This window comes from Sorex araneus, chromosome 1 (assembly GCF_027595985.1).
Source record: "Sorex araneus isolate mSorAra2 chromosome 1, mSorAra2.pri, whole genome shotgun sequence".
In the NCBI taxonomy this organism is placed as follows: Eukaryota; Metazoa; Chordata; class Mammalia; order Eulipotyphla; family Soricidae; genus Sorex; species Sorex araneus.
The window spans coordinates 400861347-400887383 of NC_073302.1; the positions used below are offsets into that span (position 1 = coordinate 400861347).

Here is a 26037-nt window from a genome sequence, read left to right on the forward strand (position 1 = left end):
TCTTGATGCCTTTGGGCTACTTCGGGGCTGATATCTCTTCTTAAGTTTTATTATTTCCCAAAAGTGCATCTTACCACCTCCATCTAACTGCCTGCAACAAATGTATGTCTATTTTTTACACATGCAGAAGTATATTGTGCTATAGTTAACAAGTTATGTTTTATGATTGTTTTCTCCCCGTATCAATTTTTAAAAAACGGTAGTTGCTTCTCCTTTAGGTCATGTTTGCCTATAAACAATAGTGCTGTCATAAAAACCTTTTTCTTTTTTACCTCTATTAAATAGCAGGGAGAAATTTCTGCACATTTCATGTGCGATAATCCAGGTGTTTGTGCAAATTTTCTGACATCGAATACCCTTCACGTTTAACCCTCTTTCACATCCTTCCTTCTGTATCTCACAATCAGAAGAAATGAATAAGATAAAGTAAATTGGGGGCTGGAGAGATAGCACAGCGGGTAGGGCGTTTGCCTTGCACGTGGCCGACCCGGGTTCGATTCCCAGCATCCCATATGGTCCCCTGAGCACCGCCAGGGGTAATTCCTGAGTGAAGAGCCAGGAGTGGCCCCTGTGCATTGCCAGGTGTGACCCAAAAAAGCCAAAAAAAAGATAAAGTAAATTGTATCAACAATCAGAAATCATTCCTCAAGCAATCACTCTAAACATAATTTGTGAGGCAGTCCACCCGAAAGCTCATGTGCCAGGTAAATTGCACATGAAATTTTCCTACTCTTTATCAGCCACCTTACTTTCATTTGGCAGAAATTTAAGTGATTACCACTGTTTAAGATGAGCTATAAGGAGCACAAATTCATGGGATAGTTTTGTTTTCCAATTCTTACCTTTCCCTACCGCTCTTTGCTGAGATGGTGCTGATAGGTCCTCTGGTGGGTACTTGCTGGTAACCTGCTTTAAGGGTTAATTTCAGCATATTTTGAAATTTGAAAAAGTAAACTAGGGATCTGCATGACTGTTGAAAAAGGGAAACTGATTAGGGCATAGTCAAAACATGTTCCTTGAAAAGCATTTGGACCAGTTCTTTGCTATTTTTTTTAAATTAAAATGCCATATAAATTTAGCTAACACACACACACACACACACACTCGCCAAATGATATGTTGGCAATTACTGGCTAGCATTGGCTTAAAAGAGATTCTGTGTATATCTCTTTCCAATTCTAGTTCCTTGACTTTTAAGTTGGGAGCTTAAAATTGACTGTGGTGACATATTTACTTTACAGAAATTGGCAAATGCTTCAAGTCCATTTTTTTCCCCACAGAGCCAGTTGTTAAACATTAAGCAACAAATTACTGCCATAATGGGGCACATATTCATGAAATTTCCATGACTGCTCTAGGAATCTTCACATTTATTAAATTACTATGTAATCAATAAGTCATTCTATTGACTAATTCAATAAAATATTTAATATTTTGACTACTCAATGAGGATTTAATTTTTATATAATTTTATCCCTATTCTCTGTCCCACAGGGTGGCAGCATGGTGTAGTAAAAAGTACCTAGAGCTTTGTACTGAAAACTGTTATTACCTGTCCTATGCCTATAGTACCTTGACCTTGACTTAAACTCACTAAACCAAAAGTCCTTTCACTCTGTTTCTTGTTTTGTTTTGGGAGCCATTGTCCTAGCAATGCCCAGGGCTCTCTCCTGGCTCTGCACTTAGGACTCATTCCTGCTGGCACTTGGGGGACCATATGGGGTGCTGGGGATTGAACCCACTACCTGCTGTACTAACTCTCCAACTCCCCAAATTCTTTGTTCTGAAATGGGAATGATTATATAACCATGGAGATTAAACCGGGTACAGTAGGTGGAACACAATACATAAGAAAACGTCTGAGAGAACTCACCCTCCCCAGTATCATGGACAATTACTGAAGATCCTCAGGAAATGTGTTACTTCTTAATCTCCTGAAACCAAAACATTGGACTGGATGACATCTTGCGGAAACTTCAGCATTGACATGGCATGAGGGATCCAAAGCTAAGTCTCCAGAATCTTTAGCAAAGTCAACATCTGCTTTTTCGTGGTATCATCTGCTGTTGCTAGGAAAAGCAGATAATTAGCTATTTCTTCTGTATCTCCTCCTCCCTCCCTCCCTCCCTCCCTCCCTCCCTTCCACCCTTCTTCCTTTCCTCCCTTCAGTACTGTGATGCAAATCAGGGTAACAACTATTGTGGCTGCATGCACAGCAAGTGCCCTCTTCCTGTGCAATCTCTTCCTAGACTCTAATGTTTTTGTTTTGGGGCCATATCCTGCAGTGCTCAGAGGCCATACGTGACAGTGCAGGGATTAATTCAGCATTGTAGGGACAGTCAAGTGCTAATAAGAGCCTTTACCTTTACCTTTGTACTATCTCCTGTTCTTCTCCTTTCTTTTTCTTTATCTTTTCCTTCTTATGTTCTCAATCTTACTTAATTTGACTTTGGTTTTGCCTCAGTGAGGGCTGGAGCGATAGTACAGTGGGTAGGGCATTTGCCTTGCACATGGCTGACCCGGGTTCAATTCCTCCACCCCTCTTGGAGAGAGCTATCTCGCTCGCACGGCAGAGCCTGGCAAGCTACCAGTGGTGTATTAGATATGCCAAAAACAGTAACAAGTCTCACAATGGAGACGTTACTGGTGCCCGCTTGAACAAATCAATGAGCAACGTGATGACAGTGACAGTTACCTGAGTGAAGTGCCTCATTTCACAGAGGGTCTTGAAGATACAATACAAGCACATTTTTTGAACAATGAAACCTCTTATGTTAAAAGACACAAATTATGTGGTAGAGACATGTGAGCCTATCAGGTGAACCAAGATGATGATGATTCATGGAAACCAATTGCTGATGGTTTATGCATTTATTTTTATTTTTAGTGCATTGAGTTTATTCATGACAAAAAATATGTATAATTGTATACATTGTAGCACTGTAACACTGTAGTCCTGTTGTTCATCGATTTGCTCGAGCGGGCACCACTAACATCTCCACTGTGAAACTTGTTACTGTTTTTGGCACATCGAATACGCCATGGGGAGCTTGCCAGGCTCTGCCAGGTGGGCAGAATACTCTCGGTAGCTTGTCAGGCTTTCCAAGAGGGACGGAAGTATAAATAAATAATTTTTCCTATTGAACAAAGCATAATGCAACAGAAAAAAATAAAACATCTAAGCTTTATTATTAAAAATACGGTTAGTAAAATATTGAATATTTTGAAAGATGCTGCAGCTGTTGTTGTTGAGGCTTTTCATGTGTGCTTACTGTCAGTTACCTACTTGGTGATCGCGCCTGCAAGTCTTGTCTAAAGCCAAACAGATCAGCACCTTCAGGCCCCATCCCGCAGGGGTCGGTTGCAGAGAAAAAGACAAACACATTGAGCAGACAGACAAATCCACGTAGGGACTGTCATTCATCTGTCATTCATGCAGGACAATATCACTCCCTCACCACTACCCAGATTCCCAACAGGTGAGTCATGGTTGACAGAGACAATAAGGACAGTTACGTAACATCAGCATCCAATGGGTACACTAAGAATTGAGGCCGGTATGTTTTGCAAAGCTATCAGAAAGCACCCTTAAAATGTAAAGTCCTGACATTTTTCTTTCTTTCTGTTTTTTTTTTTTTTTGCCACACAGACTTTTACCAGTCTTATTCTATACTTGTCTGGCGCATTTTTGAAGCCAGCAGATATATTATCTAGCCTATTCTTTCCTGCTATGTTATTTTTCCCCCTGGTTGCATTTTTGCAAAACCTTTGCATTCTAATACCTAAACCTACCCCAAGGCCTCTTCCATTTTTGGTTTTTTTGTGGTTGTTTTTTTTTTATTTGAGAGATGAATTTCAACAGTTTCAGTTGCTATGCTTGCTGGGGTTCACACTTCACACATTTTAACTGTGACGCTTTCACACATGTGGTGGCCAGGCACCAGAGTTCACACACTTGGTTGTGGCACCAGGGAACCTACACTTCAGTACCTCTGGGATGGTGTCCAGGCAAGTGGGGATGGTGTCAGAAATTGAACCTGCAGCCTCACACACTTGCAAGCAAGGCGAGTGCTTTGCCACTGAGCTCTCTGCAGGCCCAGATAGCTATGACGTTTCAACTTCTTTTTAGTTGCATGCAACCTTCAGAATTGGCACCAAAGAATGTCCCAAGAATGGGACAATTTTTCTTCATTCTTTAAGGAAAATCTGGCTAGTAGACAACGAGAGGATTCCTGAGTAAATAAGCTCTCTCGATGCAGTAGCAAAGCCTTTGTTCCAGCACATATCAGAACAGAAATGTGTGCAGGGCAACGCACAGTTCTGAGACGGAGGCTCAGGGTCACGTCCTCAGAAAAGCTGCCAGCATTGACCTTTGGCCTCAGATGCACAGAACATTTCTGCAAGGGTTAATTAACAGGCACACTTCCATTCTAAACCAAAGGACTTTGCAGTGTTTAGTCTCTGCAGAATCCCTGGCTCCGAACTCCACCTGACTCATTCTCTGGGAGTCACCAGTACCAGAAAGCCCATCTGGAAGTTGGTTGAGCAGAGCAGGGGCAGTTTCCCTTACAGCTTAAGGCAGCATATAATGTCATCAGTTATCAGCAATAGGGAGGGCATCAGATAGGAAGAGCATCAGATCAACTGCCAGGGAAGTAGGAGAGTGAGGTGCAAGGGAGTGAGGGAGGTACCATGCTCCTAAGGAAGGCAGGAGTCCTCATGTAGTCTCCCTGAAGTGGTACTGAGGGACACGTATCTTCGATGGTTAAATTGCCATAAGAAACCTAGAATTCCGGTCATATCTTAAATATTGAGCTCCTATGTTAATAAGCAAAAGCAACTATTAAATAGATGACTGACAACTGAGATAAAGCAAGCTCAAACTATTTCCTGCAGACCTATTATAATATGCTGCTTATGCCAGCAATTTCATGACTGCGTGTACTTTTACTTTTTATACTGTCTCTATCTATGTCTCTCTGTCTCTGTCTCTCTGTCTCTGTCTCTTCTCTGTCTCTCTCTCTGCGTCTCTCTCTCTTTCTCTCTCTCTCTCTGATAAGAAAATTCAGGTTTGAGGATATTAAGCTATGTTGTCCAAAGTCACACAATCTGTTCATGGTGAAATAATTGTTCAAAACCATCACACACTAATTTTATGTCTTTGTGTTATATTAGCCAAGTCATTATATATAGCTCCCTTCCTATTCATTTTTCTTCATAATTTGATTTGAACTTCCTAAAACCTGTGACTTGTTTAATTGCCACCACTTCAGTAGATGTGTTTTAGGTCATGGATTAGAATGCTGAAAATAATTTTTATTTCTACTTGTATGGAATGGATTTGTCTTAAGATATAATACAACCTGTCTAAAATCATAAAGACAATAAGAATTTCTACTGCAGGTAAAGCATACAAACTTACGCAGCAGATGCAATTCTATTTTGGTTTTGTTATGAGATGAGAACCAAATTCATGAAAGACTCAGAAAACCATGGAGAAAGTGCCATTGAGTGATAAAAAGGTCAGAGGAGGAAAAGTGGAAAGTGTGGAAACAAATTGCACGTACTTCACAATGTTGTGGAAGCTCAATACAGGCAAAATTGGACTTGTAGCAGCAGCTTGTTGCCCCATAGATGGGGTTCATAAGGTAAAATACATAATGGTTTATGGACAAGAAAATACCTCTGGTTAAAATAAACTACCATGATTCTGCCTGCCTTTTAGAAATAAGAAAAGAGATGACTCATTATGAAATCAGAAATGCAGAACCGTAAAGGACAGCTGTCAACAATGGGATTAATTTATGCTCATTCAGTACAGAAAGCACAGCTACTTTGTGCTTTGGTCTTTTCAGTAATATGAAACATAATTTCATATAGATTATTGATGCATGTTGATTTACCTTTAGAGGATTTGGAAATCATCAGGATCAGATCTTGGGCATACAAGGTCTGATCTTGAAACTCATTTATGCATAGGAAAGACTAGTGAAGGGAAAGTATCTGTATATTTTTTTATTTTTTATTCATAGACAGGAAAGTAGTTCAGTATAAGATTTTATTTAATTATGGCCCATTGGAATATGATAGTGTGTTTTAAATGAAGGCAGCAATAGGCTCAGCATATGCAATGCTATCAGGTAAATGTCAGTAAAATAAAATATTTTAACACCAATAATGGAAGCTAATATTTATAGTAAACCTTAGCACAGGGCCAGAACACCATAAATATTGGTGATAATGGTAAGAAGAGGATAATGGCGATGATGGTGTTGTTCATTGTAATGATGATAATGATGATGAAAGTGGTAGTGTTGGTGATGATGATGTGGGAATACTGGTCCGAGTAATGATGGTATGCTAATTACTATGTCTAACATTCTATGTGATTCATCTCATTTAGTTCACGACAATACTCTGCAAAAGATACAATCTCTGTTTCACAGTGATGTAATTGTCTAGTACCATAGAGCTAGGAAATGGTGAAGTCAGGGTAACTAAAGCCCTGTGTCTATGACACTGTGCTATATTTAAATGTCTTTCTTAAAGCACCTGCTTCGACTGGTTAGCCAAGACTAAGAAAAATCCAAAGCAGGAATTTTCTGCTTTTTGCCTTTCTTCTCTGACAATGGGGTAATCAAACTTTAACCATTCTGTATGATAATTATGGACGCATGCACATACATATAACTATCTCAAAGCAGAATGGCATACTTATGACAGTAACTGAAAAAAATGCATTAATTTTGCATAAACAGTCAAAAAGAGATGTTGTTTCTCATAAAAACTCTCATGGAGCCTATGAGACAGAGAGATAGTTCCATGAGATACAGGTACTGCAAGCATTAACTATTGCTACCAACCTGTGAGTAATCTATATGTACACCCAGCAGTCAACAGTGTAGTACATCGATTATTTAGTCCATACTCACAGAATCCATCAACAGTAGGATTATTTACTATTTGAATCAATAATTCACAGAATAGATAAAAGAGGTATTGAATTTTCTCATGATTATGTTTCATCATAGTTTGCAAAATATAATGACCATATTTCACATGTATACTTTTCCCCTTGTCAGATAAGATGTGCCATTTATTTGACTTTGATTTCATTTAAGTATGATACCATATCTGCCAAAGAATTCACTTACCTGACTAGTATATTGTTTACTTAATAAAAGTGTCTTTAGGGCCAGAGAAATCATACGGGGTTTAAGACACTTGGCTTATATGTGACTGATGCAGGTTGGAGACCCCATGCTGTATACGGCCTCCCACGCCCTTCCAGGAGTGATCTAATGACAGAGCCAGCAGTACATCCTAAACACAGCTGATTGTGTCCCACCCACCCAACCCCTCAAATGAAAGTTCGCTTATTAATAAAGAGATCGCAAAGTGTAAGGAGATGTTTGATGGAAGTTTTGGAGATATTTATTTAGAGAAAAGGATAGCAATTTATATATGAAACTGGTAAAAGTTGATTTTTAAGATGAGTAAATGTTTAGCTGATTCTTAAATGCATATGTTGGCTTTTTTAAAATTATGCATGTGTACCTTTTTCCTGCCTTGAAGTCATCACACACATCTACAGGTAAAATAAATGATAGATGTAATAGTGAAGTTCATTATTAAAGAATACTTGGTTAGTCTTAAATTTTGTATTAAAAACTAGAATAACTAAAAGCCACATAAACTACACTTATTGATATACAGAATCATGAGATATTTTTTCGCCCCTAAATCTCATATTACTGGGATAGAGAAAATTTGCTTCTCACTTATCAATAACAAAGTTATTAAAGATAAAAATAATAATGTTTAATGAGTATTAGTTCTAAGCATTGTGCTAAATACTTAAAATAAAGATTCATTTGAGCCTCTTGATTAAACTATGAAATCAGTCAGGAAAGTGAGGTGGAGAGGTTAAATGACTTTCAAGTGGCAGAATTCTTTCACCTAAGGAGAGAGATTCCAGTTCCTGAAATTGAGCCTTTAGCCTGAGGGCAAGAAAAGAAAGCCAAATGGTAACATTATTGACTGATGTAATCAAAGACTAAATTTGGGATTTCAGATGATGAGGAAATAAGAAATGATATTACATGAATCATGTAGTACTGACTGACTTGGATAGCACAGCCGGTAGAGCATTTGCCTTGCTCGAGACCAACCCAGGTTCAATTCCTCGATCCCTCTCAGAGAGCCCAGCACACCTTGGCGTATTGGCTATGCCAAAAACAGTAACAAGTCTCACAATGGAGATATTACTGGTGCCCGCTCGAGCAAATCGATGAACAACAGGAAGACAGTGCTACAGTGCTATAACTCTGAAGAATTTTTAAAAATTTTCTTTAGATTTTATTTTCTTCTAATAATTAAGTGTTGATAATAGTACCTTCTAGAGTTATCGTGAGAATTAAAAAAGCTAAATCCCTTAGCACTTATATAAGACTTTTATAGTAATATTAGTCCTGCTATTGTAATATCTGTGTGCCTTAAGTGTAAACTCTACTACAAAAGCAGAAAATTCCGATGTCTCATTCCTGGTATTAGTAGTAACTCCAAAAGAGATAGGAAAAGTAGAAATGGAAAAAGCAAAGGGGCAGACTTTCTAGCAAGGGGAATCAAAGTCACAGAGTAGGAAAATATCCTAAGGTGAATGAGAGATCGTAAACAAGCTTACCAGTCAGGACAGAAGCTTTTACATATAATCAAATAGCAATGAAATTGAATAAAATATTATATATAATGTTGTATTTCCTGGGGGGGGGGAAATCAGTGCATTCATCATATTATTTGTCAACCTTTATGTGAAAAACTTATATAGGTTTAAATAATCAGAAGTCTCTCTTTTGACTGAATATACTGAGCTTATTAGCTCTTTCTGGAACCATCTTCATGTGTCTAGTCACTTGGTACACTTGTGATAAACAGATCCCTGGATTTCTTCATTGGTTTTGGAATGGAACCAATAATCTATGTATTTTACTATCATTTGTAATTCTGATCATCAGGGAATTAGTTTGGGAAACAGTGCTCTAATTCACCCTTCACATTGCTGCCAACATAATCTTCATAACACACAATTTGCCAGCCAAAGAACCTAAAATAAGTTGCTGTTGCATCTCAAATAAAACAGAAATCTTAAGACCATTCAAGACCATTCATGGCTTCTTGTAATCATCCTCTCACATCACATCCTCTAGGGGTCCAGGCTCTGCACACTGCACTCAATTCGATGTTTGTTCATCCTTTGTGTCTGTTGGCCTAAATGCTCCCTATCTTTGCTTTCTTTAGGGGAGAAATGGACACATTCTTAATGGCTAGGCTCAAATATCAACTGTTCTTTGTAACTATGCTACCTCACAAAATAGAAACTGTTTTTCCCTTTTCTGGTTTTGTAATACTTTGTCATACAGCTACTGTATGTTCCAAGTACATGTTTTGAATTTCTGAAAGGGCCCAGTCAATTTATTAATCTCATACACCTTAGGGTTTCGTCTCGTGCTGAGCAAAACAGACCTTCTCAATAAAAATTGTCAAATAAACAAATGCATAGGTAATTTTTTTTTGCACTTTGCCAGTACTTTACTTTGTTCCTCAAATGTAGGAGCACATTTTGGAAAAGTTGGTTGCAGTTCTTTGTATAGTATATCTGCCAATTCACCCTCACCTTTGGTGGTGGTTTGTTTGTGGATTACACAAGACTATGATCATGGGCCACACGTAAATCTGTGCTTGGAGCACCACATGTGGTGCTAAGATTTGAATCAGGTGTGCAGTCACAGCTGCAAGTTAGGCAAGCACCTTAACCTTTGCACTGTATCTCCAGCCCTCTTCTCTATTGTTGATTTTTTCATTGGGGAACTTTAATGAGTCTCTCGAGACCAAGATTCTTTGATTTGAATTATAAATCTTAAAATATTTACAGCCCAAGTACTATCTTGGCACTTCATTAGGAGAGCATGGAGCTTCTAAGTTGCCGTATACAAAAAAGTATAGTCGAAATGACATCTGCACTTATATGTTCATTGCAGCACTGTTTACAATAGCCAGAATCTGGAAAAAACCCGAGTGCCGAGAACAGGTGACTATTTAAGAAAACATTAGTACATCTACAAAATGGAATACTGTGCAGTGGTTAGAAAAGATGAACTCATGAAATTTGCATACAAGTGGATCAACATGGAAAGTATCATGCTAAGTGAAATGCGTCAGAAAGAGAGGGACAGGCATAGAAAGACTGCACTCATCTGTGGAATATAAAGCAACAGAGTGAGAGACAAACCCCCAAGAATAGTCAAGATAAGTACCAGGAGGCTTGTTCCATGGCTGGGAAGCCGCCACATATGCTGGGGGAAAGGGCAGCCCAAATAGAGAAGGGAACACCAAGTAAATGGGGTCTGGAGGATCCTCTCAGGATGGGAGATGCAGGCCGAAAGTAGACTATAAACAGAACAGGATGGCCACTCAATACCTCTATTGCAAACCACAACATCCAAAAGGAGAGAGAACAAAAGGGAATGCCCTGCCACAGAGGCAGGGTGGGGGGATGGATAGGGTAGGGGGTGGTGGGAGGGATACTGGGATCATTGGTGGTAGAGAGTGGACACTGGTGGAGGGATGGGTACTCTATCATTATACAAATGAAATGCAGGCACTAAAGTTTGTAAGTCTACAACTGTACCTCATGCTGTTCACTAATAAAAAATTTAAAAAAAAAACAAATTTGCCATGTACTAGAGTTTGGGTTAAGGTTCATATATTATTAGACTTAATAAAAATAGTGCCTTGGGAGCCAGACAGAAAATACAGCAGGTAGAGCTCTTGACTTGCATGTGTGACAGACCTGAGTTTGATCCCTGGTACCTCATGTGCTCCCCTGAGTCCAGGCAGGAGTTATTCTTGAGCACAGAGCCAGGAATATGCCCTGAGCACTGCCGGGTGTGGCCCCAAACAAACAAAAATTCTGACGCACGCTTTAAAACATAGTTTTCCTGCTCTTTTTCACTGGAAATATTTTATGTGGTCAAGGAAAATGACTCCATGTGCAAAAGAATGAAGGTCAGAGGACAGGTGGAAGGCAAAAAAAAAAAAAAAGTGGGCGGAGGGGATAAATGCAGCAGAGGACACCCAGAGTTAGAAAAGAAAAAAATAAAAGTCAAAAGAACTGCTCACTTGCTTATAAAAGGCTATAACATGAAATCTATGTTTTCTTCTTAGAAAATTTTAGGTCTTCCTAAATGTGCATAAGTCAATTTACTTTTTTTAGGTGGGATTTTAAAAAGATTGTTCATCCAATGTTTTGGTGCTGATTTTGTAGCAAACATTGAAGCTAAATTTGCAGCCAGTTAGCATATAATTTATTTTAAAAGCTTAAATAGGATCTTTTCCATGCAAGGTAAAGCTTTTAGAATACAAAACAAGCAACAACAGTGAATAGCCATTATTCATTTCCTGTCTACCCCTGAGTGGTGTTTATGGAAGGGACTGGGTGTATTTCAGCTGGAGTGTCCAGTCCCCGCAATAAATGTGGCAATCACAGGCATTACTCTTGAGAGCAAGAGCGGCTGTTTGTGTAAGAGTTCAAAATTCTATCTTTAGTGGCAGGGGAAGTGTGATTCTATGTCAGTTCTACCACTATTTTCCACTTTGGCTGAGGTACCACCAGTAATACTATGCTCTTGGAATTAAGAGTCCATAAGGGGAACACAGAAGGACAACACAGAGATTGCTACTCTGATGCTTATGCCCCCTAAATTTGTGGATATTTGTTCTAATGACTTATTTTTGTCTTTAAAGTGCTTTTTATCACAGTCCTCAAAATGATTTGTGAGAATTCCCTCTTTTTTATCTTTTGTCATGATTCTGAGAACTGATTGTCCATCCTATTTAGGGATAGAGACAGAAGAGATAGTTTCCATTGACCATCAAACTTGAAGGCAGGGAAGAAATTCATAACAAGTATACACTTTAGGGTCCGTTCTGTGTATTATAAATGGATTTTCAATACCTATAAGGTGAGTACAAGTTTCTCTTGCCTTTCTATCTGGTGCCCTGAGTGGTATTCTTCTCTGAGTTTCTGCTGGATTGGGGCTGGATGGGAGAGAAATGCTACATGTATTCCATTTATTTTCTATTTTAAGAGAGAGAGAAAGACTGAACAGGAGAAGGGAGAAGTTATTTGCCTAAAAGCAAAAAATTATTCATTGTAGAATCTCAATCCACAATGGAAAGCTATTGATTTCTATCTCTGATATGTGCTCTGGGTTTTTAAAAAATAAATTCACTCCCTTATTTTTTATTTTACACGATTATTAGTTTTTTGGTATAGTAGTTCTTAACTTTGAGATAAGTTGAACTGTCAAAGAAAAGGGCAATTACTAAAGGTGTGTAAATAGTAAAGTAACTGATTCTTTAATCCTGGAAAGAAAATGAAACAGTCATGCATATGAGTTTAAGAGATTTGTTCAGTGGAATGATTTGAAAAGATATAGCCGTGCTATTAACATTGAAAAGTTTAATTACATTTCATTATACTATACTAGCTTCCCTTAATTGCTAAAAGGGGACTATGAAAGCAAAAACAAAAATGCCTAATCTCTAGGAGCTAGATTTGCGTCGCTGCTTTGTAATGTAAATGTGCCAGTGTGTGTATTAAAATTCACACACTCCATCCATCTCACTGGCTTTTAACGAAGGGGTCACCTGACTTCACCTAGAGCCGCTCCTCCCCCCTCCACCCCCCCTACTCTTTCCCAGAGGAAATCCAAAAGTGAGAGATAGAACAGAGCGTATAGAACACAGGTTCTCCTGCTGAAAGATGTAAATCCTGCTGAAAGACCACCACAGAAAGGATATCCAGTGAGGTAGCTGGAGGGGGGTGGGGATAAAGAAACGGAGCTAGAAACGCGCAAGCAAGGAGAAAGGAGAGGGAGAGAGAGAGAGAGAGAGAGAGAGAGAGAGAGAGAGAGAGAGAGAGAGAGAGAGAGAGAGAAGTGCTGCATGCTTCATCTTTGAGGAGGGGAAAACAAAAGACCTCAGCGGCAGTTTTGCGTTGCTGTGTCTGGCTCAAAGAGGAAAATTCTAGGCATCCATGCCGAAAAAATCAAAGCTCAGCTGAGACTACTTCTATCAAAAACATTATTTTATTTGAGGATGGATTGGATCAGTACAGGTGGTTTGAGAAGACACTGACTAAGGACCATGGAGAGGTGGGAGAGGACCTTCGACTTCTCTGCTTCCTTTGAACAGAGCTCTAGGTTAGTACGCTGAAACTGACCTGGGTCTGGCTTCAGTATCTGTGTGTGTGTGTGTGTGTGTATGCGTGTGTGTGCGTGTGTGTCTGTGCGCGCTATTTTTAACCTCCAAACCCACTGCGCCCCAAACCTAAGTCAGGTAATGCCATATTCCCCCAGATGTGAACCTAAACTTGATTCGACTCTCACTTCATTTACAAATGCCTCTCTTTGGCTTGCAGAGCTTTTGTTCCCTCCAGCTAGTGGAGAGCCATCATGATGTCTCCTTCAGAGTCAGGATGTGTATTTCAGCCCTAGATTGTCAGGTGGCTGTTTGGAGACTAGTTAACATTTTGCTCCAGAAGGTTGCAAATGCAGGATTAGATTATTGTGAAATGTAAACAGCAAATATCTGCTGACTTAGCTTTTCTAGTCATGGCAGAATCATTTAGAGCTGACGGCGTTTTCCTTCTCTTAATTTCTCATATAATTGAGTTCAAATATAAGTTTGCCATGGCACACTCCCAACAAAGGCACACACCAGGTATGCTGCTGGGAGAATGTTTCTTTTCCCTCTCCTTGGAGCTAAAGCTTAGAAATTAATCTTGTTGGTACCTGGTTGGAGGAAAGAATAGAATGTGTCATAATTAAGAGAGGGGCAAAGCCTTCTGTAAGTGGGTACAGATGTGTGTAAAAACAGCACATCATTTCTCTTGTTCTCTGTGTGTGTGAGAGAGAGAGAGGGAGAGAGAGCGAGCATAGAGAGTGTCTTTTGTTCCAGCGTGTGTATTTTCCGTGTTTTTACAAAGAGCATTGCCTGTGCTCTCGGGTGATAGAACACTGGGATGCCCATTTGCCATTGTGCACTGGTCAAGAATCCGCTCTATTCAGAAGTAAACTGCCCGGAGGTATTAGTCAAGAAGCTGGAAGAGGGTGGAAGAAGGGAGAGAGGGCTTTTATTCCCCCACCACCACCCCTCTTAGCTGTGAAGTGTCTAATTCACATGATTTTAAGAGGAAATGGGGGAAGGCATTTAGTTTGGAATCGGTTGCACATCGGTGCCATGCATTTGCTGAAGACCCCGGCAAGGCGATGCTCAGAGCGGAGACGATCCGATGGGAAATGGACTAAGAAAATGTGTTGGGTGTCTGGCTGCGTCCCTTTTGACCAAATTCAGAGCGGCTCTGGCAGTGCACTAGCAGCCGTGAGCTGACATTTTCTTGTGAACCTAGTGAAAAATGGCTCCATCGCTTTGCTCCCGTCCTGAGCCGAGCCCCAAGCCCTTCCCACACTGTGATTTGCTCTTAGGGCCGTGAACCCGCGGGCACGGGCCGGCTGGGCGTCCTCGGGCTCTTCCCATCCCGGCGGGCCTGGGGAGCGGGTGGTAACGGCTGCACTTCGGGGCGAACTCCCCAGCCAGGCTCGCAGAAGCTCTTTCTTTCCAGCAATCGCCGGTTTCCATTTTTAACTGGGTACATTCGGTCTCGTTGGACCTGATCGCACTTTTGTTGTTGGTGTTGTTGTTGTTGTTGTTGTTGAGTGGGCTTGTCCACAATTTCTTTAAGAAGAGAGGCACGCTTGGGTGACACTTTCCCTTTGGACTCCCGGGATGGGAAAGGACAGGTAAAGAAAACAAAACACGCCCAAAATAAATGCCTCCCCCCCACACACACCAAAACTGGGACTCCTTGTGTCTTATCCGTCTCTGCCAAGAGAACGCTCCCTTTTCTGTCTCTCCGGCGTTGCCAGCGTTGGCTTTGGGAGGGGGGAGGGCACTGCGCTCGGTGATGCACGGGCCAGCACGCGTCCCGGCCGCTCAGAGTTTGCATGCAGGGAGGGCACGAGCTCCGGTCCTGCCCGCCGCCGCCGCGCGTGCTGCTGGAGGAATTCCGGGGCTGAGCGGGGAGTGGAGGTGTGACAGCAAGCCGCACTGCTCCTTTCTTTAGGCTTGGGCTGGTGAAAGCTCCAGGCGGCAGAGGCAGGGCGCACTTTAGCAGAGAGCTGCGCGTTGGAAGGTCTGGCAGGGAACATGTGTTGTTTGGGGGTGTGTGAAGTCGGTTGTTCTCTCTTCTGCAGAGTTCTGAGATGACGGTGGACTGCACGGTGGGGGAGGAACGGGTTGGGCGCTTGAGATTTGGGGGAAGAAGTCTACAACCCTCCACTGGAGAGGACAATAGTGCAAAAGTATGTGACTTGTGCAGAGATGGTCATTATTTTTTTTACATTGTGTGAGAATTCTCTAATTCTAGATGTTTAAAGGGGGGGAAAATAACCTCAGATGTTTTCCAGAAACGTGGCACAGGTTATCTCTACTTCATGACAAGTAAGACTTCTGAGCACAGTCTTAGCAGGATAATGCTGAAAGCTTCCTAAGTGTTTTAGATACAATATCATTAATTCCATAAAGGATAACCCTCTAAAGATTTTTATCTTAGATGCATTTATATAGGATGAGAGACACAGCACAGATTTTGTTCTAGTCGATTTGGAATCATTTTGATAAAAGTTAGAGCTTGCCGAAGCAATAGGATTCGCCTCTTAGTAGAACAACGGGAATGGAACTTTAACACCGCCTGTAGATCTGATTGCTGCTTTTATACATGTGGACAATTTGACTATGGTGCATAGTGTGCTTTGGGGAAATCAGTGTAACTGCAGTAGAATAATGAGTAAAACAATAGGTACTACAATGAAAATGTGAATCTCATGCAAATGGGAAGATGGTCAGGGACACTGTAAAATACTGCTAATGCCTACAGGTGAAGAGATTTTATGCCAAAGTTTCAGGGAGCTCAAGGAGCATGTTTATAAAATCACAGTCATGGCACAACCTGTGTTTTCAGGGACAGGATATCCTGGTATTTTAGCGAAATAATATATGCATGCAAATATTTGTGAACCTTGAGAACTTCCCACCAATAGGATTTTGTTGAAGAAGCAACAAAACAACTGTAACATAGAAGCAATTTGCAGAGCACCAGAGGAGAACCAAGAAAATGCATGACTAAAATGACGTTTTTTGCAGGGAGGTATGTGTGATGCTTGGGTGGTTCCAGGATACCAATGAGGATTGAGAGAAGATTAAAGTTTACCTGTTGAAATTAATTTCAATCTGCCTATAATCTTATGGCTTCAAGCTTAGATCATTTAGTCAAAGGAAAAACTGAAAATGTTCTAAGAGCAAAGTTTTTTTTTTTATAAATTGTTTGTGGCATTAAAAAGAAGTGTTGAGATCTTACAATTAGCTTCCAAAGGTATGTTATCCTAACTGAAGAATTCTGAAAATAGTTTTGAACAGAAAACTTACAATTTTCTGAGATGTTCTGGGGTTCACGGCCTTCTCTCTAATGTTCTTTTTCTACCTCACTTCAGAACTCTACATTCTTAATTCCACTCCTAGTTTTCAAAAGCTTTATTAGGTAGCAGCATGATATTAAATAAGTAGGGGGATGATAAAAAGCCTCTAAATTTAAAATACTTTAATTTTTATGTTCAACTTCAGGTACATTTCTCTTCTAAGCCTGTCATACCCTCAGCTTTTGCTCCAAGTCACACAGCATGCTGCAGTCTCACTTCTAAGACCTCAGTGGCTAATGTGGAGGATAGATGTTTAGTATAATTGGAAAAAGCAAATAAAAGTGCACTGCTATTTTGACTACACTAGGTGGTACCTTAAAAAAAAAGATTTGAACCCTATTGTATGAATTACCAGTTTAGTGATTCATAGACAACAAAGTTAAAGGAAATACTGTACATGTCAGACATATCAAGCCATATCACTGTATCATTGTCATCCCATTGCTCATCAATTTGCTTGATCGGGCACCAGTAATGTCTCAATTGTGAGACTTGTTACTGTTTTTGACATATCAAATATGCCACAGTGAGCTTGCCAGGCTCAGTCGTGTGGGTGGGATACTCTCGGTAGCTTGCCAGACTCTCCAAGAGAGGCAGAGGAATCGAACCCGGTTGGCCACATGGAAGGTGAACACCCTACACGCTGCGCTATATCCTATAATACTAAGCAAACTCAACTCATTGACTTGATAAGTTAATTGATGAAAATTCCAGAGATTGCAACAAGATGTAAAGTTTGAAAATGAGATCATATAGATGTAGACCTTACTTTTGCAACTGACCAGCTGTGTGATCTTGGGAAAATCACTCAACTTGTCTGAGCCCATGTGATTTAATATCTGCCACAGACATGAAAATTAGCATTGTAACACTGTCATCCCATTGTTCATTGATTTGCTCGAGTAGGCACCAGTAACGTCTCCATTGTGAGACTTGTTACTGTTTTTGGCATATCGAATACTCCACTGGTAGCTTGCCATGCTCTGCCATGCAGGTGAGATACTCTCAGGAGCTTGCCCGGCTCTCCAAGAGGGGTGGATGAATCGAACCCAGGTCAGCCGCGTGCAAGGCAAATGCCCTACCCACTATGCTATTGTTCCAGCCCACTAAGTCGTATAAAATGTACTAAATATACAATGTAGGCATTAGTTCTTTCCCTAGTTCTCAATGTAAGGATGCCTTTTTGTCCAATGGGCAATTTTTCTAAAAGTGTAGAACTGCTCTACTACCGCCGATCTAACTGCAACCCACTCTTCCAAGACATGTCAAGACTACATCGAGGGCAGCAGAGATGATTCAGAGGGCTGGAGCACATGCTCTGCATGTGGGAACTCAGGACTAAACCCCAGTACCACCTAGTTTCCCTGAGCACCAACAGAAGCCACCTACGCTGGGCCAGCAGCAGTCCCCTGAGCACCATTAAAAACAAAACACAACAACTACATCCAAGGCAATTAAAATGATCATGATAAAAATGTCTTAATCGGCATGTTTGGACATTTAATAGTCATTCTGTGAAAGAACACAGATTATCTATTTTTTTCTTTTATAAAATCAGCAAAGCAAAACAAACGTTGAAGTCTCTAAGTATGCTGACATTAACATGTATTATAAAACAGGAGACTCATTGCCAGGCAATCAGCCGGTGGAGGAGGAGAAGCAAACTTAATTGATGACTCAAGTTGAAGCATTTCAGTTCAGGAAGTTCCCATATTAATGGTACCCCAGCTGAGCTTCCAGAACCAGCTACTCAAATAGCTCATCTTTCTATTCCCCGTGGGGCAACGAGGTGGAGAATAATACATTAAATAAAAAGAATTACCTGTGGTATTAGACCACCTCTGGGACAGAACAATTCTGGTAGCAGTTCTGGACTTTTCTTTAGATTCTCTTTGGTCTGAAGTTTCTTAACTTTTTCTTCAAGAAACAGATCACAAGTGACATTAGAAGCCACTCAAGGCTTGGTAGAAGTCACAGACCAGGCCCATGCACTGCCCGGAAAGGCACAAACGAATTTAATAAGCAAAGCAAAGGGATGAAAATAATTTATGACCAATAGCAAAAAAGAATTGTTTGAGTTTTTTGTTTTTGTTTTGTTTTGTTTTTCCTCACTCAGAGGACTATAGAATCCCAAATGCCAGGGTTAGAAATTTCTGGCCAAGTGTTGAAGGATTCCCTGTTTGGATTCACAGAATTTTACCCATCCCTTCCCTTTGTTGGTGTAATGACGGGGAACCATACGTACATAGGGGCCTTATTCTGGGATTTGATTTTGTCACTTACCATGGGTCACGTTTTGTTAGTTACTGTACTTGCACACATGACCTCCAGGGGTTGAAGTGTTTAGTGGTGAAGCTTGCGCATTCTGGTTGTTCTGTTCACGGAGCCTGGGTGTGTGTGTGTGTGTGTGTGTGTGTGTGTGTGTGTGTGTGTGTGTGTGTGTGTGTGTGTGTGTGTGTGTGTGTGTGTGTGTGTGTGTGTGTGTGTGTGTGTGTGTGTGTGTGTGTGTGTGTGTGTGTGTGTGTGTGTGTGTGTGTGTGTGTCTCGGGGGGGGGTGCTGACTGGGGGAAGGGAGGTCATTTGCACACTCAAGTACTCAAGTTGTCTTTTGCGCGCATGTGCTGGCCTGGGGCTCGCACTCCCTACCACAGAGCTTGCACCTGGTTTTAGTTGTAGTGATCACTGCTTAATTGCAGTCTCTCACACAGCTGGCTTTGGAAAGGCTGGAAAATGTTTGTGGTCCCGGGGATCACAGACAGCACAGCTGCCAGGATCCTTTTCCGTGCATGTGGGTGGTACCAGGGAGTGAACTCGTGCCTCGTGCTTCCAAGGCAGGTGTAGCAGCTACAGAGTCATATAGCCAACCACAGAACAAACTAAGACTCTCTTTGCTTCCTTAGAAAGCATTGTGTTTCCTTCCTTTTCGAGGCCTCAACTCTGGCTGTTTTCTCTCCCAGACACTCTTCTACCCTCTTTGTTTACTAGAATATTAAATTGACTTTATCAGATGTGCTCAGGGATCATTAGGCTTTTGCTTCATTATACTAACCAGGTTGCTTTAAGTTGTTAGTTTTATATTAGTGTCATTATTTGATTAATGTCTCTGTTTGCTAGGAGGCAGGATCTTCTGAAGTCAGAGTCCAAATTCGTTTTGCTCATAATAGACTCCCTAGCCCCTCAGATCATGTTAAAGCACATACTAGATGTACATTAAATATTTGTTTAATGATGAATGGATGAGTGAATATTAACATCGGCATGTTAGTGGAAAGAGAGTGTATTTAACTTGGACTCCACAAAGCACAATTTTCTTTATTGCTTTAGCTAATTTGGACACCTGATAGGTAATGTATACTTGAATGTATACATTCCTGGAGTGTTACTTTTCTGAGCATTTTCCTCTAAGAAAACACATTTGAGTATGATTCTCTAAAAGGCATTTGATTATCACCAATGAAAGTATTGGAAGAACCAATCTTAGACAAAGCTGTAGTTTGTATTTGCCTCTGGAACTCCTGCTATATTATGCGTTTTTTCTAATTCTACCTCCTGTTAGCCTTACCATCCTTAGTTCTTTGATTTCATGACCTTGTAGGTCTCCTCTGACAGTTTGGCTATACCTTGCTAACTAAGAGTCTAATTAGCTTGTGTGCTTTGGAAGCTGACCTAAGATGTGGATAATTCAAGCAGTATTAGCATTTGAAACAATGGTGTCATGAACTGATTAGTGGTCATTTTATAAAGGACTGTAAAGCAGAGTATAGTATGAGTTTTACCTTTAAGGAACTTACCTTTCTGTTGTGGAGCTTTGACAAGAAAGAATGGACAACAGCTCTCAGGGTCTGTAATCAAGAACTGAATTTGAATGAGCAGATTTTAACAAAACTGGAGCACAATGGAAAGACTTTCTAAGACTTTGGAGAAGCGATGTTCAAGTTATCCAAGAGGAAAGATGAAATTGGACAATTTTGGAAATAATTGAATAAAATTGTTTAATGGATTTAGCACCAGTGATTTTTCAGTCTTTATATGTAAGATATGGTTTCTGTTTATTTTCACAACTATAAAAGGCAAAATATCTTTTTTATTGAGAAATTGGATCAAGTTTATACTCATTCATGTTATAACCTTGACAATAAGGACTTGCACAGAAATTTATTTCCTATTATTCCTTGAAGTTTTATATCTCTGCGTTTAAAACTAATCTCGATGAAGTTTTCTGTTAGAGGTCTTTTAAAGATTCTTGCAGCAATATTGATCACTTTAATTGAGGTTTATTGAAAGGGCTCAGTATAGCTCTCTTGTGGTTCATGTTCTATACATACATCATCATCATATTGATATATAGTAGCACTTTTATTTTATTGAAGCCAGTCTTGTAGAAATCATAATTCAGGTTACAGCAAGTTGAGAAGGAAACAGTTCCTTCCTCTGGCCTTCCACAGAAGTCAAAACTCAGTGGGAGTAAGAATCACTTTCTAGCACTTATAGTAGAAGAAGCCAGTTTCATCCCTCTGTATAGTTTAACAACTCCTTTTGAGAAATCCTAAAGGAGAGGACATAGCTAAGAAACTAGAAATACCAATAGCATGTATCTACACAAATACTGAGGGAATTAAAAGCAAGTTATTTTATAAGGAGGACAAGTAAGCTCTAAGTAGCCTTCTCATGATGTTATTGGGACAGTTTCCATTTGGTTCATTTTATTTCCTCATACATAGATGATATTCTCTGTGAATCACACCTGGGACGTCTGGAAAACAAAAGTATTTTGTTATTATGTAGTGGGACTTTTATAATTTAATGCTATTTTTGAGAGTTATACCCAACTATACTCGGGACTGATTCTTGGCTCTGTGCTCAGGGATCACTCCTATTGTTGGCCATGTACAAGCACCTTACCTATTTCTCTGGTCCCGTATTAGGTATTTTTAAAGTTACAAACTAATTTCCATTTATTTAAGTCTGTCAAAGAAAATAGTATCAGGGGCTGGAGCAATAGCACAGCGGGTAGGGCGTTTGCCTTGCATGCAGCCGACCCAGGTTTGATTCCCAGTATCCCATATGGTACCCTGAACATCGCCAGAAATAATTCCTGAGTGCAGAGCCAGGAGTAACCCTTGACCATCGCTAGGTGCGACCCAAAAAGCAAAAATTAAAATAAAATAAAATAGTATCAAACTGTTATTCTGTTTTTTAATAGTTCATCTGCCTTAGATTAAACAGCACATTTAACTATGACTGTTGACTTTCTAGTCATTGATGAAATTACTAGTAGTTTATCCTGAGGCTTCCTCCTCCCAGGCCTACAGAATGCTTCATGTGATCAAACTTGGAAGTTTGGATTCTTCTCAGACTTATCTCAGCAGCCCTTCTAGCCAAATGTATCAATCTATGCTGAGATATTTTAGGAATGAGGATCTGTGCATTTCCCTCACGGTTTTGAATGTTTTCCTCCTAATATTAGTTACAGACACTGGTTTTTCTTTTTCTTTCTTTTTTTTTAACTGAATCACCCACCATGAGAGATACACAGTTAAAAAGTGATTGGGTTTCAGTCATACAATGTTCCAATGTTACAACATATTTTTATATTTTGGCAGAATGAAATAAATGTTTGTTTAGGAGAAAATATGAGCAAATAAGTAAAGAGGCATAGAGATATGTTCTATGGAGAACATGGGTAGTTTTCAAAACGCTGAAAACAAATATTCATTGTACTAAGAATTACTGTATTTTCTCTAAGAAAGTATGAAGTTGAATAATCAGATCTGAGCAGTGACAGAAAGAATTGAAGAAAGTTGGGCTGCTTTATTTGAACATGTTAAACTCTGGAAAGTGTCCATGAATCATGATAATTTTCCTATTTTATGTGTGTGAGTCTGTGCATGTTCAAAATGAAGACATCTCCTTATCTCTGATCTTTTTCTTTTCCACCTTTATCTCAACAAGTAAGCAAAGAAAAGATGGCTTTACCTTGCATAAAAATTGCTTTTTCTGAATATGCTTATTTGACCAGTTGCATTAATATCAAATTTGGGCTTGTTAGAAGGCAGAATGTTGGGCCTACTGCAACTTACAGAATCAGAATCCTCATATTTTATTTATTTTATTTTGATATTGTTTTTTGAGGGAAGGGGTATAGCCAGCTCTGCCTAGGGCTTAGCCCTGACTCTGCTCTCAGAGGATCACTCCTGGGGGTGCTGAGAAACTGTATATTTTACACAAACACCTAAGTAGTTCAAATTTGCGTGAATGTTTTACAAGCAATTTTGTTGATGTCTTTTCTGAAGTCTCATTCAGGGTTTTTAGTCTACTAACTTTGGGACCAATTGTAAATGTAAAAGGTTATGCATTTTTTCCAGCTATAGAATAGGAGCTATCCTCCCAGCAAGGCACCTGTTTTCTACTTGTCCTCAAAGAGAAAACTAAACCTAACCACAGATAATATCTCACTTTCTTTTTCTTCCAAAATCTACTTTTATTGGGTACATTAGAAACAAAGTGTGGAAGGAAAAATTAGAATTAAGACTGGTCTTTGGCCTGTATTAGTTATATGATGTATGCCTCCCCAGATTTTTTAAACTTATTTTTCTTTTCTGTCAAATGCAAGTAATAATGCTTGTTGGCAAGATTGATTTGACATTAGAAATGAGAATCAGACATTATCTACAAAAGGCTAACACTGCCTTACCTGAACGATTGCATGATTCTGGCTAACGCTGAAATGTAATCTCCCTAAATACCATCATATAGGTGTTTGCCCCCAGTATCTCTTGAAAATGTACACAGAAGATTACAGTTGTTTTAATTTCATGCCAATTTATTTCAAGGGGACATGTGAATATGTGTCATATGTTATACACACACACACACGCGCGCGCACACACACACACACACACACACACACACAAAGGAATAAAACGCCCCTGAAGATACATAGCAAAAAATGCAAATATATCCTTGAAATCCTCTTCCTTTCCCAATAAATGAATGTGGATTACTTCTCAATAAGATTGTCAAGGAAGTCTAGTGTCAGAATTTACTAAGAAAGTTAGCCATCTCATTAGCTCAGCTTGTAAAGGAATTTAGTATGGTAACAGAAGAAGTAAAATCCAATTGCAGGTCTATAATTCTAAGAACTGCCATTACATGATGGTTTCTTTCTAATCTGGGTAGAAATTTTAATATTGGAACTTCTTTACCATTATTACACTCCAGTTGACAATGTTTCTTTAAAAAAAATTGAGAAGAAAGCATCAGGTTATAAAAGGCAAATTTTTACAGAACTTATGCATGTCACTTTTAATTTCTTAAATACCAAACTTCTAAAATATCCGTTGTGGAAAACAGAGAAGAGCTGTGATTAAAATTTCACACATAAACTAAATGCAGTAAAATATTCAACCATAGTTGGTCTGCATATTATTTTGTCATGGCAAAGAAAGTAGCAGGTGTTTTGTGAAATTAATAACTTGATCAAAGTTTTATATTAGCATTTTGTTTCTTATAACAAATGAGTTTATCATAATGTGATTTTCACATTCTCACACTGAAATGAACATTGCATTATTAAATTTTTTAATTTGCCATTTTAACATTTACACTGGAAATAAAAATAAGAGCTACTAATTAACTTTTAAATTTTCCATTTGGTGACACAATTTTTTGTTTTGTTTGTTTTGAATCTATATTCCCAAAGGTGCATAGTAAGCTCTCCCAACTTATTGATTAGGGTTCCTGCTGGTTCTGGGCTATTGAACTCTGGCCTTGAAATCTGCCATGCAGAAATAGCCCACTGAGCCATTTCTCCAGTCCCTGCATACACAAATTTTAAATGTTTAATCAAAACATAGATCAAACATCACTGAGAAAATTTACCAGATGACTTTCTTGGTTTTTATTTGTTTGTCTTTGGGGACCACTCCTGGCAATGCTCAGAGTTACTCCTGTCTCTGCACCCAGGAATTATTCCTGGTCCTGCCTCAGGAAATAAATGGGGTCAAGGGGATTGAGTTCAGATCAAGTGCCTTACCTGCCATTCTATCACTTTGGCCCTCGTTTTCTTGTTTATAAGATTCATGAATTCATTTTAATAATGTTATGTCTTAGTCTATAAATAAATCCATAACTAAAGTTTTATTACATTATTTATATTTCTATGCAAATCATTTTAAGGGAGTCTATTTTGAAAATTTATGTACTAATTAGATATTAAATTATTTATAGTTTGTTTTTATTATTTCAAACTTGAATGGGCTATGATTACTTAAAGAGAACTATATAGTGTTTTGGATAATTTTTTTTTGCTTTTTGGGTCACACCTGGTGATGTGCAGGGGTTACTCCTGGCTCATGCACTCAGGAATTACTTCTGGCAGTGCTCAGGGGACCATATGGGATGCTGGGAATCGAACCTGGGTCGGTCGTGTGCAAGGCAAACGCCCTACTCGCTGTGCTATTGCTCCACCCCAATAGTGTTATTTTATTGAAGCCAATTCTTTTAGACACTTTACAGCGATGATAAGTTTTGCAAAAATCTATTTACAGCTGGAGTGATAGTACAGGGCCTAAGAGTAAGGTATTTGCCTTGCTGGCAGCTGACTGTGATTCAATACTGGCATTGCATATGGACCCTGGACCACTCCAGGGGTGATCTTTGAGCACATAGCTAGGAATCAGAACCAGCACCAGGTATCGTCCAATCCATACTCACACACACACACACACACACACACATATAACATGTTTATATATGCATTGATTCGGTATATATTATCTTTCATATTTTTGTTAAAATGACATGTATGTCATATTTTTGTTAAATTCTGAAGATATACTGGTATCTAAGTCTAGCAGAAATTATAACTTTGTTGTAAGAGCCACCTAACAAGTAAGCAGGGCCTCCTAATGTGGCAGGTTAACTCCTGTAGCAATAAGGACTTAGAGGAAGAAAAAAATCATTTTACATGACCCCAAACTTAATAATTATTTGTATAAATCTGATTAAGCTCTTGAATAATGGTGTCTTCAGTTGTAAAGAAAAGAAATAGTACTTCAAAGCAAGAGAAACTTTATTGTCTGACATGCAGAGAAAGCATTGTCTGCTCAGCAGAGTGGCAGAACAGTGCAGCTATGGCTAATCGGGGACAACATGGAGAAGGAAGAAAGTGAGACCCTTTTGTAACAGCAGGCTTTGCATGGAAAATTTCATAGGCATCAGGCTATTCATTCCTTTTCATATGCTTGTGATGTATATATCTGGTTTATAATTTTAAATGAAATTTGATGTATATAATTCTCAATTATTGTATTTCAAGCACACCTTGAATTAAAACACATAATAGTTGTTGAATACTTCCTATATGCCAAAGATGATTCATGGACAGTATTAAGGGATCTCTTAAAATTAGTAGCAATTTTGAGCAGTATGGATAACATGG

The 26037-nt window shown here is 39.4% G+C and overlaps 1 protein-coding gene across 11 annotated transcripts in view; it reads left to right on the forward strand.

Annotated features, from left to right (window-relative positions):
- The window catches only part of MAGI2 (membrane associated guanylate kinase, WW and PDZ domain containing 2), a 1445467-nt gene that overhangs the window by 654816 nt on the left and 764614 nt on the right, over positions 1–26037 (forward strand). The window contains exon 1 of one of the 11 annotated variants that reach the window (XM_055133476.1): positions 12770–13262. The exons of the other annotated variants lie outside the window; for them this stretch is intronic. The gene's annotated coding sequence lies outside the window, so the exon portion shown is untranslated. Of the gene's footprint in view, positions 1–12769; positions 13263–26037 lie in introns of those variants that run through there. 11 annotated transcript variants of the gene reach the window in all.